Source organism: Xiphias gladius, chromosome 12 (genome assembly GCF_016859285.1).
Source record: "Xiphias gladius isolate SHS-SW01 ecotype Sanya breed wild chromosome 12, ASM1685928v1, whole genome shotgun sequence".
NCBI classification, from domain to species: Eukaryota; Metazoa; Chordata; class Actinopteri; order Istiophoriformes; family Xiphiidae; genus Xiphias; species Xiphias gladius.
The window spans coordinates 19,766,438-19,779,487 of record NC_053411.1 but is presented as its reverse complement, the minus strand read 5'-3'; positions in this window follow the sequence as shown (position 1 = coordinate 19,779,487).

Sequence of the window (13,050 nt, the reverse complement as noted above, 5' to 3'; positions counted from 1 at the left end):
CAAAAATCAGGACTGTGACACCAGAGACCAGAATCATATCCACAGTCTTGTCTGTGGTTTAGATAATAAAAGCACTTTAGTTAAGGTTTGGGAAGAATGGTGGTTTTGGTTAAATGTAAATAAACACGTCAATTTGAACTTTTTCTGTATTAAACCAGACCAGGATCTTTCCCAAACCTTAACCAATTGCCATGAGAGTCTAAACATAACCATAAAACAGTTTAATAATGCTGGAGTTACTATTGTGGATATTGCAAAACAAGATCAGATATTTTGGTGGAAAACAAATATGTAAATAATCAACATTTCCTCATTATATTAACAGAAAACATAATCCAACATAATCCGATAAATTTTTCTCCAGCACTGTACTAAACTACAGTTTCTATGTATTTTACGTGAAGTACTTTTATTGTGATACTTTATGGACATGAAGCTGATATACTTGTGTGCTGAAATAAGATTATGAATGCAGGACTTTAACTTGTAACAGAGTATTTTTACAGTGTGGTATTGCTACTTTTATTTCTATGAAATATCCAACTAATTTTTCCAGCACTGATCTGTGATTGGTCAGCAATTTTCTCACATTAATTTCCTGAGCAAAGTCTTTCCACACATCGTAACTCGTTCAAGTTCATTCTTCACCTCACCATAACACAACAGGGCCCATTAGTAGCTGTTCTTTTGTTTTCGACTGTGTCACATGGTTTTCTTCAGTGAGACTGTTTTGACAGCTGCTGTTTTAAAATAAGAAGAAATATTTAATCTCAATGTTTAAACCAACCCGAAGGAGAAATCCTCTGAAACATAACATCAGCAATTGAATGAGAAATGGAACTCTGTCTGCTGAGAAAGATACTTTGGTATAACGGAAAGCTCCAGAACAGATTCTGATAAATCTTGTGGTGCAACGGTAGCATGAATAAAAAAGTAGAACCATGCATGTGACTCAGAAGAAAGACATCTTTATTTCTTTTTTCAGATGAAAACTAGTTCATGATTTCATCAGATTCACTTCATTAAAGCGAGTAGACCTTTCTCAGTCTGTGTTGATCAGTCAGAGCCCAAGTCCACTTCAAAGTCCACATCCACCCAAATCCAGATCAAAAACCTATAGAGTTCTCCACCTGTTTTAACAGGGGCAGGAAAGTGTCCCAGAATGCACTACACAAGAACCAGCGGTGATGGAGATGTTGATCCAGACTCAAAGCTGTTCCAGTTTTTGTGCTTGGACTGTTTTTATGTCACTTTACTAAGTTTGGATATTTCTAATACAGAAAGTGACCATTCAGATTTACAACATGTGGTCATTTTATCCAAATAACGTCTGTCTAAAAATTTGCACTGGTGTTATCAAAGATGTGTTTTCAGCAGTTCACAGTCCAGCTCCAGAGATGTCCAGCCCGTCAGCATCCACAGTCGTCCTGGGAGCGAGGTCTAATCTGGGCCAGATCTTTGGTAATTTATTATTGGCTCATAGTGTTTGATATAAAATATAATTCCTGTTGGAAGATGAAATCTGGTATCAGAGGTGTAATATATCGTCTGTTGCTGCCAGTTTGTCTGAAAATAAAGCTGTAAACTTAATAAATATAATATAAACGAAAAATGAACAGAGTCAGGTTAAATTTCATCTGATTTTATTATACATCACAGATTAGATATCAGGTGTATGTTTTACTCCACTGTCAATTTCCGTTTTCAAGAAACAGTCTCTGTGGATCTTTAAGTTGAGATGATTTTGTCACATTTCAGTCAGGTACAGGTGTTTTGAAGTGCAATCACTTGTGCCCTGCTTAGCTGCTGATATCAGTTGCTGCTTGAATATTTTTATCTGAAGGGAAGATGAAGCTTTAATACATAAATACTTCTCTCAGTGAAAACATTGGGAAGTTTCACTGAGGAGCTAAAACAACAGTGCACAGCAGATATTAAATATTACATATAAACACTTTATCTACAGTATCATATACTGAGTTCATACGTCCCAGTTTAGCTGAAGATAATGTTTAAAATGCTGAGTCAGATGAAAACACACACTTTAATGAAAGCGAGGCTGAGACAACATTAAAATATAAAAACAACAAAAACAACCAAATTTGAAGAAACAGTGAACTGTTTCAAGGGCATAACCTGATCACATCTGCACCATTTCAATTTAATTTATTACAGATATTTTATCAGCAGGAGGTTCACGTTCAGATCAACCATCCACCCAGCAGAGCACTGAGACAGCAGCCAATCAAAGCTAGACACACAGGAAGGTCACAGTCAATCACAGCTCAATCAACAGGTCATCACAATCTTAGCAATAAACACCTGTGTTACTGCGAGAGCTGATGAACAAATCAGGATCAATAAAGCCAGACTTATCTCTCAGGTCTGTTTCATTCTGTTCACACAGATCAGAACATATCACTGACAACTGATGTTCACAAGCTGCAGCTACATTTACTGAGAACTGTCTGTAGCAGCTGGACAGACGTTAGGTTGTTGAAGACGTTTCTTATTCTGCTCTGACTGTTGGAGAGTCTAGCGGTTTCACATCTGCAGGATAATTTAAAGGGCTTTATTTTTTTCCCAGCCGAGGTGGGCGAAGACCGACCTTACTTGTGCTTACTTACTTACATTCAGGCATAAGGAACGGTGAGATGGTTAGGATTAGATACTAGAAAATGCCAGAGTCAGAGCCAATCAGAGGCAGAGTAGGGACGGGTCTTCGCCCACCTTGGGTGGGAAAAGAAATAACTAATTTAAAGGCCTGACACAGCTCCGACCATGACCTGCTGACTGAGAGTCTCATCGAACCCTAACCATGGATATTGATGATGAGGTTCAGGTCAGGTTTAAGCTGAAGTCAGTCTAATGATCCTGTTTCAAACTGCCTAAACATGTTCGGTGAGGTCACAATGTGCTGTAGGACAACGCTGCGTCACAGCTCAGTGTTCAATTGCACTACAGACCACACCTGAACACACCTTAACTCACCTGACAAGACCTGAACACACCTGACGGATGACACCTGAACAAATCGTAATGCACCTGAACACACTATAACACACCTGAATACACCTGATGATGGCACTGATGATATCACTGTGAATAAGTTAATCAGCTTGAGTTGCTGTTGGCGGATTGTAGAGTTCAGACCAGTGAAATAGCTATGAAGGATTGATTAAAGCTACTAATTAATTTAACTTTAATTAAAACTAGAGGAGGAGCAGACACTGAAGGTAGATCTGGAGTATGACACCTGAGTAAACCTAACTGCCAATGAAGACTGTGACATATGATCAAAAGCTCTGGAGCAACAGTGGACCTTGACTTTTGTCAGCTGCTATTTATAAGGTAAGAATGAACTGTCAAGTTCAGTCTGAAGGTGTTTAAAAGTTTTTCAGTCAATTATAAATACGCGAAAGTCACCTGATCAGAAATTTATTAACCTGGTTTCAGTCATTCTACGTGTTAATTTTCAGCATGTATTATACAGAGAGGCCATGATTACTGATGCTAACAGCTAAAAGAGCTAACAGCTGGTACTGATCAGACATCTGATTGGTTTCTTTTTAACCCTTTATGATGTAAAGCCTGACCTGTCTGATGACATATTAACAATAATAAGAATTATTTGAATGGCACTTTTCAATACAGGTAAAGTGCTCCACAACAGTCAATATAAAACAGATCAAAACATCACACAATAAAATTTTGTTTGTTATTTAAAAATCTGGAACTAAAATGGGGAACTGATTCTGTAAGTCTGATCTCCTCTGGCAGGTTGCTCCAAAGTCTATGTGCCCTGACAGCAAATGCCCTGTCTCCTTTTGTTTTCATACTAGACCTTGGAATAGCCAGTAGTGCACTACCAGAAGATCTCAAAATGTGTCCTGGCTGGTGGGGGGATAAAAGCTCAGAAATATAGGGAGAGACCAGCCCATGCCTGGCCTTAAAAAAAATTTAAAGATTTTAAAATCAAATCTAAAATAAACGGGCAGCCAGCGCAAGGATGCTAAAACAGGGGTGACATGAGCATATTTTTTGGACTGAATAAGGAGCCGAGCTGCAGCATTTTTAACTAACTGTAGGCAGTGGATTGATTGTTGACTGAGGCAGATATATAGGACTTTGCAGGAATCAAAGTGGGAGGAAAAATAAAAGCATGGATGAGTTTACCAGACGTGTGGCTGAAATAAAAGACTTACCCTTGGCCATATTTCTCGAATGATAAAAACATGACTGAACAACTTTCTTTATCTGGGATTCAAAACATAAGTCCTGAACATATATTACACCAAGATTTTTGACTGAGGACTTAACATAATATGTTAGTCCACCTAGGTTTGCAATGATTTGAGTTCTTTTTTGTGAGGGGACCAAGTACAATGACCTCAGATTTTGTGAGATTTAAATGGAGGAAGTTGTCTGATCTCTCGTATTTTATTTCAGCAAGACACTTGTGGAGGGTTGCTAGGTTATACTGGTCACTGGGTCTAATTGGGAGATAGAATTGTGTGTCATTAGTGTAACAGTGAACCCAGACATTATTTTGAGGATGATGTCATGAAGAGGGAGCATATAGATGGAAAATAAAATGGGACCCAGAATTGAACCCTGGAGGACACCATAGAATAAGTTTGCGGAGGATGAAATTGAGCCAGTCATGATAAAAAAGAAACAAAATAGGTAGGACCTGAACAAATTTCAATTAAAGCCCACATCAGTGATTCCTGCCCACTTCTCCAATCTGTCAATGAGTATGATATGACCTACTGTGTGCAAAACAATGCTGAGGTCCAAAAGAACATAGATGCAGCAATCACCAGCATATTCAGCCGATAAAAGGTCATTACAAACCTTAAGAAGAGCCGTCTCACTACTTTTGGAAAGATCGAAATAGAGACTGGAATATTTACAATAGTTTATTCTCTGTTAAATGTGCTAATAATTGTTTGATCGCAACTTAATCTAGAATCTTGGATAAAAATAGTAGTTTTGAGACAGGTCTGTAGTTCTCCAGAGTGGCAGGATCTAAGTTTGGGGTATGTAAGGAGAGGTTAGAATAGAGCAGTTCTAAAATAGGCCGGGGACAGAGCCACGGGTCAGAGAGCTATTTACAACAGATAAAATCAAAGGACTAATGGTGGGCATATTCTCCTTCAGTAGCCTTGGAGGGACCACATCCAAGGGGCAAGACAAAGATGTCATGGGCTTAATCATATCATTGAGTGCAGATAAAGACACTGGTGTAAAAGGGCTGATGGATAAAGCATGAAATGATCTATGAGTTAACAGCTCTGGGACAAGTAAATAATGAGGTTGAGTGCTATTAGTCTGGGATCTGTACTTTTTCAATTTTATTTGTAAAAATTATTTTTAAACTGCTCACAGAGGTCAGGTGATGACTGCTAGTTAATGTCAAAGGGGGATCCAACAATCCAGTCAAGTGTGTTAAACAGTACCTCTGAATTTTGGGCATTCTGAGATATGCCCAAATCTGATCAGCAGGATGAAGAAGATTTATCTCTTTAAAACCACAAACTGATCAACCTGATCAAACTGATCACAACTGAGTAAAATTCAAACTCATTAAGCTGATCAACCTGAACAATGAAGCCTATGAGTGCACAGACAGAGTTTAAATTAGCCGAGTTATTAAAGTAGCTCTTTGTTTGTTGTCTCTGTAAAATCATCTGGGTTGTGAATCCGAAACATTCAGCTCAGCGGTACCTGGGGTTTTGTTCGGTCTTACAGTTGTTGGATTAAGTCCTACATTCCTGATAGACTGTCCTGAGATCAGGAAGTTTCACAGGAAGAGTTTAGACCTGCACTTTACAACAGGTTTACTGAACCACAGTGGTTTCTATTGGTTTTTACTTTACTCTGACGTATGTTTTACATAACGAGACTGTCTTACATGAATCAGCCTTAGATTCAACAGTTTAACAGGAAACAAACTGACCCTATCAAACACAAACACAGACACAAACACACACCGTGTTTACCTTTGTCTCAGAGCTTCATCTGTCCAAAGAAAAACCTTCAGTTTCAATCAAAATGGGGATAAAATCCTGAAACTGACAAGTGAACAGTGAGAAAGTACTGATGTCAGGTCGAACAAGAGAGAGAGAGAGAGAGAGAGAGAGAGAGAGAAAGAGAGAGGCTTTAGTTTAATCTTGTTTGAGGCTCAGGAGGAACTTTGGCTTCAGTTTAGTACCTGTAATGAGAGGAAGACTTCCTGTGTGTGTATCTTACTGTGGGCTCGTTTTTATATCCCAGTGGGGACTTTCACCTGAATGCACGCTAACACTGAGTGTGAATCTAAAATAAGTCCCTAATAGCTTGTGGATGTGCAGACATAAGAGAGAAGCAGTGCTATTTTATTAATTTATAATGTTATTTACTAATACTAGTATAGGCAGCTCTAAATACATTTGTTGCTTGTACCTGAATCTCTGCTCTCTGGAGTTTGGGTCCTCTGTTCCTGTTCTTACTTTCATTTAAAATATTTTAGCATCATTGCCTACAGATACCTCCAGAGGAAACTATAATTGGCCATACCCCCCCACCCTGGACAGGCTGTGTTTTTTTCCCTTTTTTCAATTAAGGTTTAAAAGCATTCATTTTTCTTTAAAAATGGTAGCTGATTGGGGCTGATGCAGCAGTTTTATCACGATCCTTGCAGGCAAGAGTTACAAAAGTTATTCAGAGTGATTTTCTTGCTAAACCAATTTCTACTTTCCATTCACATAACAACACTTACTGATGGTGTTAAGTATTCTTACCCCTCAAAACCTGCAGCTTCATGACATTCCTCCCTTTATGTAGCAAACATAACTTGCACACTGCAATGTACAAAGTTGAAAAAGGGGAGGCCTGACAGTAAAATTAGTCAATTTTTCACTCATGGGGAAACAACATTACACTGAACAACATGTAAACATCACTAACCTATCTGTATCATGTATCAAAGTTTATTATGATTGACAGCTACGAAGCTCCACACTGCGATCAACGCACTGTTATACAGGACCTGATATTTATTGATCACTGATCATATGGCCTGCCAAAAGTTAAACAAAAACAAACCAGCCATTAACATGAACACGCAGTCAGACTGAGTTGTCTTAAACCAGGTGATTTTTAATCAATTTCCTCTGTGCAAAAACATCCACCTTATTAAACACCAAAGCTGATCATTTTCCATATGATAGTCCTGGATGTTTCCTTGATTTAATAAGGAATTAATAAATACCCAGTGAGCACTATCATGTCTTAACCATGTCTAAAAGACATTTGAACCTCCAAAAGAGGTCTTCACAGGAGCCAGAAGGAAAGTTTGTCAGTCATTTATGGACGCTGGTAAATATCTGGATGTCCAGTGAACGGATCCATAAGAGCAAGAATGTGTACTCATATTATAAACAAGTACTTCCAATTTTGAGACCTGCTTTTTTTTTTTTCTCATGGTCAAAAGTCCACTGACCAGTGATCAGCTCTCATGGCCTCAATCCTACCATTACTGTAGTCGTTGGAAATGGCAAACTGGCCCTATATCAGCTAATCTGCCATCATCATTGATTGACCAGCATTTGTCCTGCCTTATTTTGTTGATGAACTTGACCGACTACCTATCAGATCAGGGGTGGCCACAAGGTTGGCCACCCCAGGCTACCCCCTAAAATCTTAACAGGCCAAGAAATGCATTATGTCAATTAGTGTCCCCACGGGGACAGTGAAAAAAAAAAAAAAAGACTGTGTGTGTTAGTGCAGGTGTGTGTGAAGGCCAGGCCTTCTTACCTGCTGAATCTCTGGGTTCATTTATTGAAACCAAACGTTGTTTCCAGACTGATTACATCATCAGCCTCCCTCTGATGGCACAGGTGGAGACAGACTACTATGGACTTGCAGAGAGGTGACCTTACACCTGCCCTACTCAGAGAGTTACATCAAACTAAACAGAGTAAACACACACGTGTTCACTGACTGTACACTGACAATGTAACAGTGTTTATACACATTAACATATAATAACGTGAGCTCTGTGGACAGTTAGAAACTATAACATCCACCCCAGAGAACACAGACATCTGTGCTACAAAATCTTAAAACAAGCAAAGAAAAGAAAAGAGAAAGAGAAGAGGAAGAGGAGAAGATGAAGAGAGGAGTGAAAACAGCAGTTAAGTGTCTGAAAATGAATCTGACTAACCCTAACACAAATCAATAATCAATATATATAATAACGTCTGAAGTTTTATTCAGTCAGATTCAGAAAACTGAGAGAAAGCTTAAATTCATCTTTTCAAGATTTTAATTAAATGTGACAGTGAAAAACTCGTCTGAACCTGCAGACCGAACTTCATTTTAAAAAATTCAAAAAATGATTTACTCTTATTTCTTGTAGATGACCTTTCTGGTTCATAGGTTCTTTGTTTTGATTGCTTTAGGTAAAAAAAAATCCAAACTATTTATCTGAAAATCTCACTCACACACTCACACACTCACACTCACACACTCACACTCACACACTCTCACACACACACACACACACACACACACACACACACACACACACACACACACACACAAACACACACACACACACACACACAGATGCGGATCAGCGAGTGGTTTAATTGAAGTATCTATTGGATCATTCAGGTTTGTCCTGGTTTGTCCCAGCTCTGGTGCAGTTGTGGCTCGGCATCTGTTCAGTCTGAACTTTGTCCATCAGTTTGATGGTTAAAAGTTCAAGGTTGCCAGGTTTGATGCGTATCAGAATGACTATATGTATTATAACAGCTCTGCAGAGTCAATATGATTGTAGGGTTCCCAGGTCTGTGGTATTCAACTCTACTAACTCCGCAGTGTCTTTCTTTATAAAAAAGTATCTCATTTATAAAAAATATCTGCAGTTTCAGTACACAGTTGCAGTGAGCTTCCAGTATATGAATTTAAATGTATGGTTGCCAGGGCTGCAGTGTTTCTTTAGTAAAACGCCTGCAGTGTTGCAGTGTGTGGTTATCGGTCCTGCATCTAGTACTGGTTGATCTGTTAATCTTGATCTGGATTAGGTCGATCCTCAGAGATCACATATCCAGCTGGTCTGCAGCCAGGAATAGAGGCAGGATTAGACCTGAACTAACCTGCCTGGAACAGCCTGGAATGGGTCTGTATACTGTGATATATGAGCGTTGTGCCAGCTGGGTCAAAGTGCTACAGTGATGGACATGTAATGAGTCAAAGGGAGGACGTTGTCTGACATAGGGTCGATAACTCATATGAAGATATACAAGCTGTTGTTGAGTTAATGATGCCAGAGCGAATGGGGGCCAATGTAATTTTGGAAGGCAGAGGAGAATACAAATTAAACACAATACTAAGATGACCAGATACACAGAAATGAATAAGTTCCATACAATTGATCTTCAGCCCACATGATAGAACAAGATCAAGAGTGTGGCCCCTTAACATGGGTGGGCCCTGTGGAGTGTAACACAAAATTAAAAGACTCTTAAAGGATAAGAAATTCCCCACTGAGTGCATTACCAGGAAAACATATATGAATATTAAAATTGCGAATAATACAGTCTCGGTCATTCTTAGGTAAAAGCAGAGAGAGCAGGTCAGAGAATTCAGAGATAAAAGTGCCATTAGGTTTGGGGGGGTAAACTGACAGGAATAAAATATGCTGATAATTGTTGACATAAAAATATTGAGCTTTCAAAAGAGGAGATTTCCCCACAGTATACCAGCTTATAGAAAAAATGAACACACATTTCTTACCTACAGGTAACTCAAATTGCCTTAGAGAACAAAAGGAAAACAAGTGATAAAAACTATAAAAACAAAGCAGGTTACAGGCACACAGAGTAAAAATAATAAAAATAAACAATCAAAAACACACAGCTGTTAATTAACAGCACTGGTGAAAAGATAGGGCTTTAGTTTGGGTTTTAAAGTGGTCAGCATGGTTTCAGGTCCCAGCTCTTCTGGCAGATTGTTCCATATTCGAGTGGCATAGAAACTAAAGGCAGTTTCACTATGCTTAATTTTAACTCTGGAAACAACCAGTAATCCACAACCAGTTGACCTTAGAGGTCTGGAGGATTCATACTGGATTAGGAGATCTGATAAATATCCTGGAGCTAAACAGTCCAGGGATTTGTGCACAAGCAATAGTATTTTGAAGTTTATTCTCTGAGAAACAGGAAACCAGTGTAGTGATCTGAGTACTGGAGTTATGTGCTGAGCTATTTTGGTCCTGGTTACAACCCTGGCAGCACTATCCAGAATCAACTGGATCTGTCTGATTGCTGCCTTAGAGAGACCTGTGAATAGACCATTCGAGTAGTCGAGCCTGCTCAAAATAAAAGCAAGAACGAGTTTCTCTAAATTCTATTTTGACATAAAGTCTCCGATCCTTGTGATATTTTTAAGGTGGTAGAAGGCTGATTTTGTAATTCATTTAATATGAGTACTGAAATTTTGGTTTGAATTCACTCCCCACTAGTCAGAACTGAAGAAGCCTTTCGGATGAGAGGCGAAATGTGTTCAAGAACTTCAAGCAAGTCCAGTTGCCTTTGCATAGCACTTAGAGAACACAAGAACTGAGACTTCACCAAAATCAATATTAAGGTGAAAGTCATTCAGAACCTTGATGAGAGCTGTGTCAATACTGTGGTGGGACCTAAATCCAGACTGAAGAATGTAGTTGAATATTTCGGCAGCCTATAGATATTTGTTAGAAAGGTTTTAGCATTGCTATTTAGTACAACATAGACATTTAAATGAGTTATATGCACCCAATGATATGTTTACACACATACACATCTTTAAAATACAGTTACTCCATCTCCTCTCCTTCCTGTTCTAATTAGATCCAGAAAGTTATAGTTAGGGGGTGCTGACTCCATAAGAGCTGCTGACCTATTATTTTCACCGAGCCAAGTTTTGGCTAAAAACAAAAGTTTATGATCAGTAATAAAATCATTAATTAAAAACGATTTGCCTGCCAGGCATCTTACATTCAGCAAAGCCAAATGTATTGTTTCAGAGTCAGCAATAGAGATTGTAGTCTGTTGGTGAGGAACAACAATTAGATTTGAAATTGTATAGTTGAATTTCCAGCTTGGGACTCTGTTACTGGGAATGGATCCGTGCTTGATATGTACAGGTATTAAATGAGTGGAACTAATCTGACCTGGGCTCGGACCTGGAGACATCAGACAGTGCTGGACTGGTCACTCTTGAGAGCGAGGACAGCAGCAATGGAGGTTACTGGACTGGTTACCAGCTTGGCGCGGCGGTGGTGGGATGAAGCCTGGCACTGTGACCTCCATTGCTGGACAACAGCTGGTCCTGGCCGGGCAGCCAACAAGAACAAGAACTGATGTCTAGTGAAGAGCGAGTGACCTGAGCAGGGACACACGCTGATGATTGCAAACAGTCATGCATGTTGAGAGGACCAGACCACATGCTGACTATTACCCGTCAGCATTCGGCTACCCCGCCTGTTGAGATGAATCCTGTCTCTTTTGAAAAGCGAAGCATGATCCCAGAACAAGTTACATTTGTCAATAAAATCCATGTTGTGAGAACTGCATGCCGACTGGAGGCAGGTGTGCAGACCGAGAATGCAGCTAAAGCACTGAGCACCGTGACCAAGGGTCGGAATGGGGCCAGAAATAAAAAAAACTTTCCACAGTCCTTTAAAATGTTAAAATGGAAATTAAAATCCTTTTTGGTGCACTTAAAACTCCCAAAGGGATGTGTCGTTTGTCCCTACAGGCTGCAAAATCTTTGTGACGGAGATCGGGAATGAGGGCACTAAATTCAGAGCTTTGTCCAAAATGACAGGGACAGTGACAACAGGGAAACATAGTGTGATTGCATTAATGAAGCGGATGTCCCTGGTTATAGAATCTCAAATGATTAATGTGGTGGGGGGAATAGGGGACAAGGAGGTGATGTGTGCGATGGCAGCCCTATGCAGCATCCAACAGTGCTTCGTCCTGGTCGTTGCGTAACGAGCCGCCTGATCTGCACTGGCCACAGCTGGAGGAGACGCAACGCAGACAGAAGGAGCTATGGCTTGAGTGGGTCCACCGTCTTGAGTGGAGGCCTTACTGCTGAGGCATCACCAGGGCTAACCGAATCCTCATTAATCAGGGACATGAAGTGGTTAGAGAAAGTTGAAGTATGTGGTGGAGAAGATCTCCCCCCAACCCAATGGAGCTATAAACTGGGGCAATGAGCCTAGTTCCCATGCCGACCTCCAGATCATCTGGCAGCTTCAGTGTTTTAATGCCCAGGTCCAGTATAGCTGCGATGGAGGTGATGCTTCATGCACCTACATCCAGTAATCCTTCAAAGGAATGGCCACTCACTATAGTACCAGTGCCAGTGTGCATTGAAGCCAACCAGGGAAAGGTGGCATCAGAGGCCGAGACAAGCTGTGCCACCAGGGTGGGGAGCAATAGAGCCTCCAGGCAAGCATGGCGCGTATTAAGGAAACATGCTTTGTCTGTGCAGCAGCTACAGAGACAAAGCTGTCGATCAGCCGATCCTTTTACAAAGATCTCACTTCAAAGCAGTAGATATCCTCCTTTAACTGTGAGTTTTGAAGTTTGCATAACACGTACAGCCATTACAGCTGAATTCAGTTCAAGAATAACTCACAAAACAACACGATCCGATAAAGGGTTACTAGGATTAGGGTTAGGTTTGGGGTTAACCCTAACCCTAACCATAACCTTAGCAATCCTACGATTGGTGAGAATGGTGTTCTCAGACATGTGCTATTGTGCTTCCATGAGTGTACCTGCAGGAGACAAGTCCTTAAAACAACTTAAAATCTCCTTCCAATGACTAAAATCCTTTAAACAGAAAAAGATATGATTAAAACGACCAAGGTCTGAAAGTGTATCAAAAAAACTGGACAGAAAGTCAAATCACAACAGAGCATCACAACAGAGCGTCTTGCATACGCAAACAGAATGTGTGATTTTTGTGTTAGAAGCTCTGGTTGTTTGTTGTTGTTACATCATT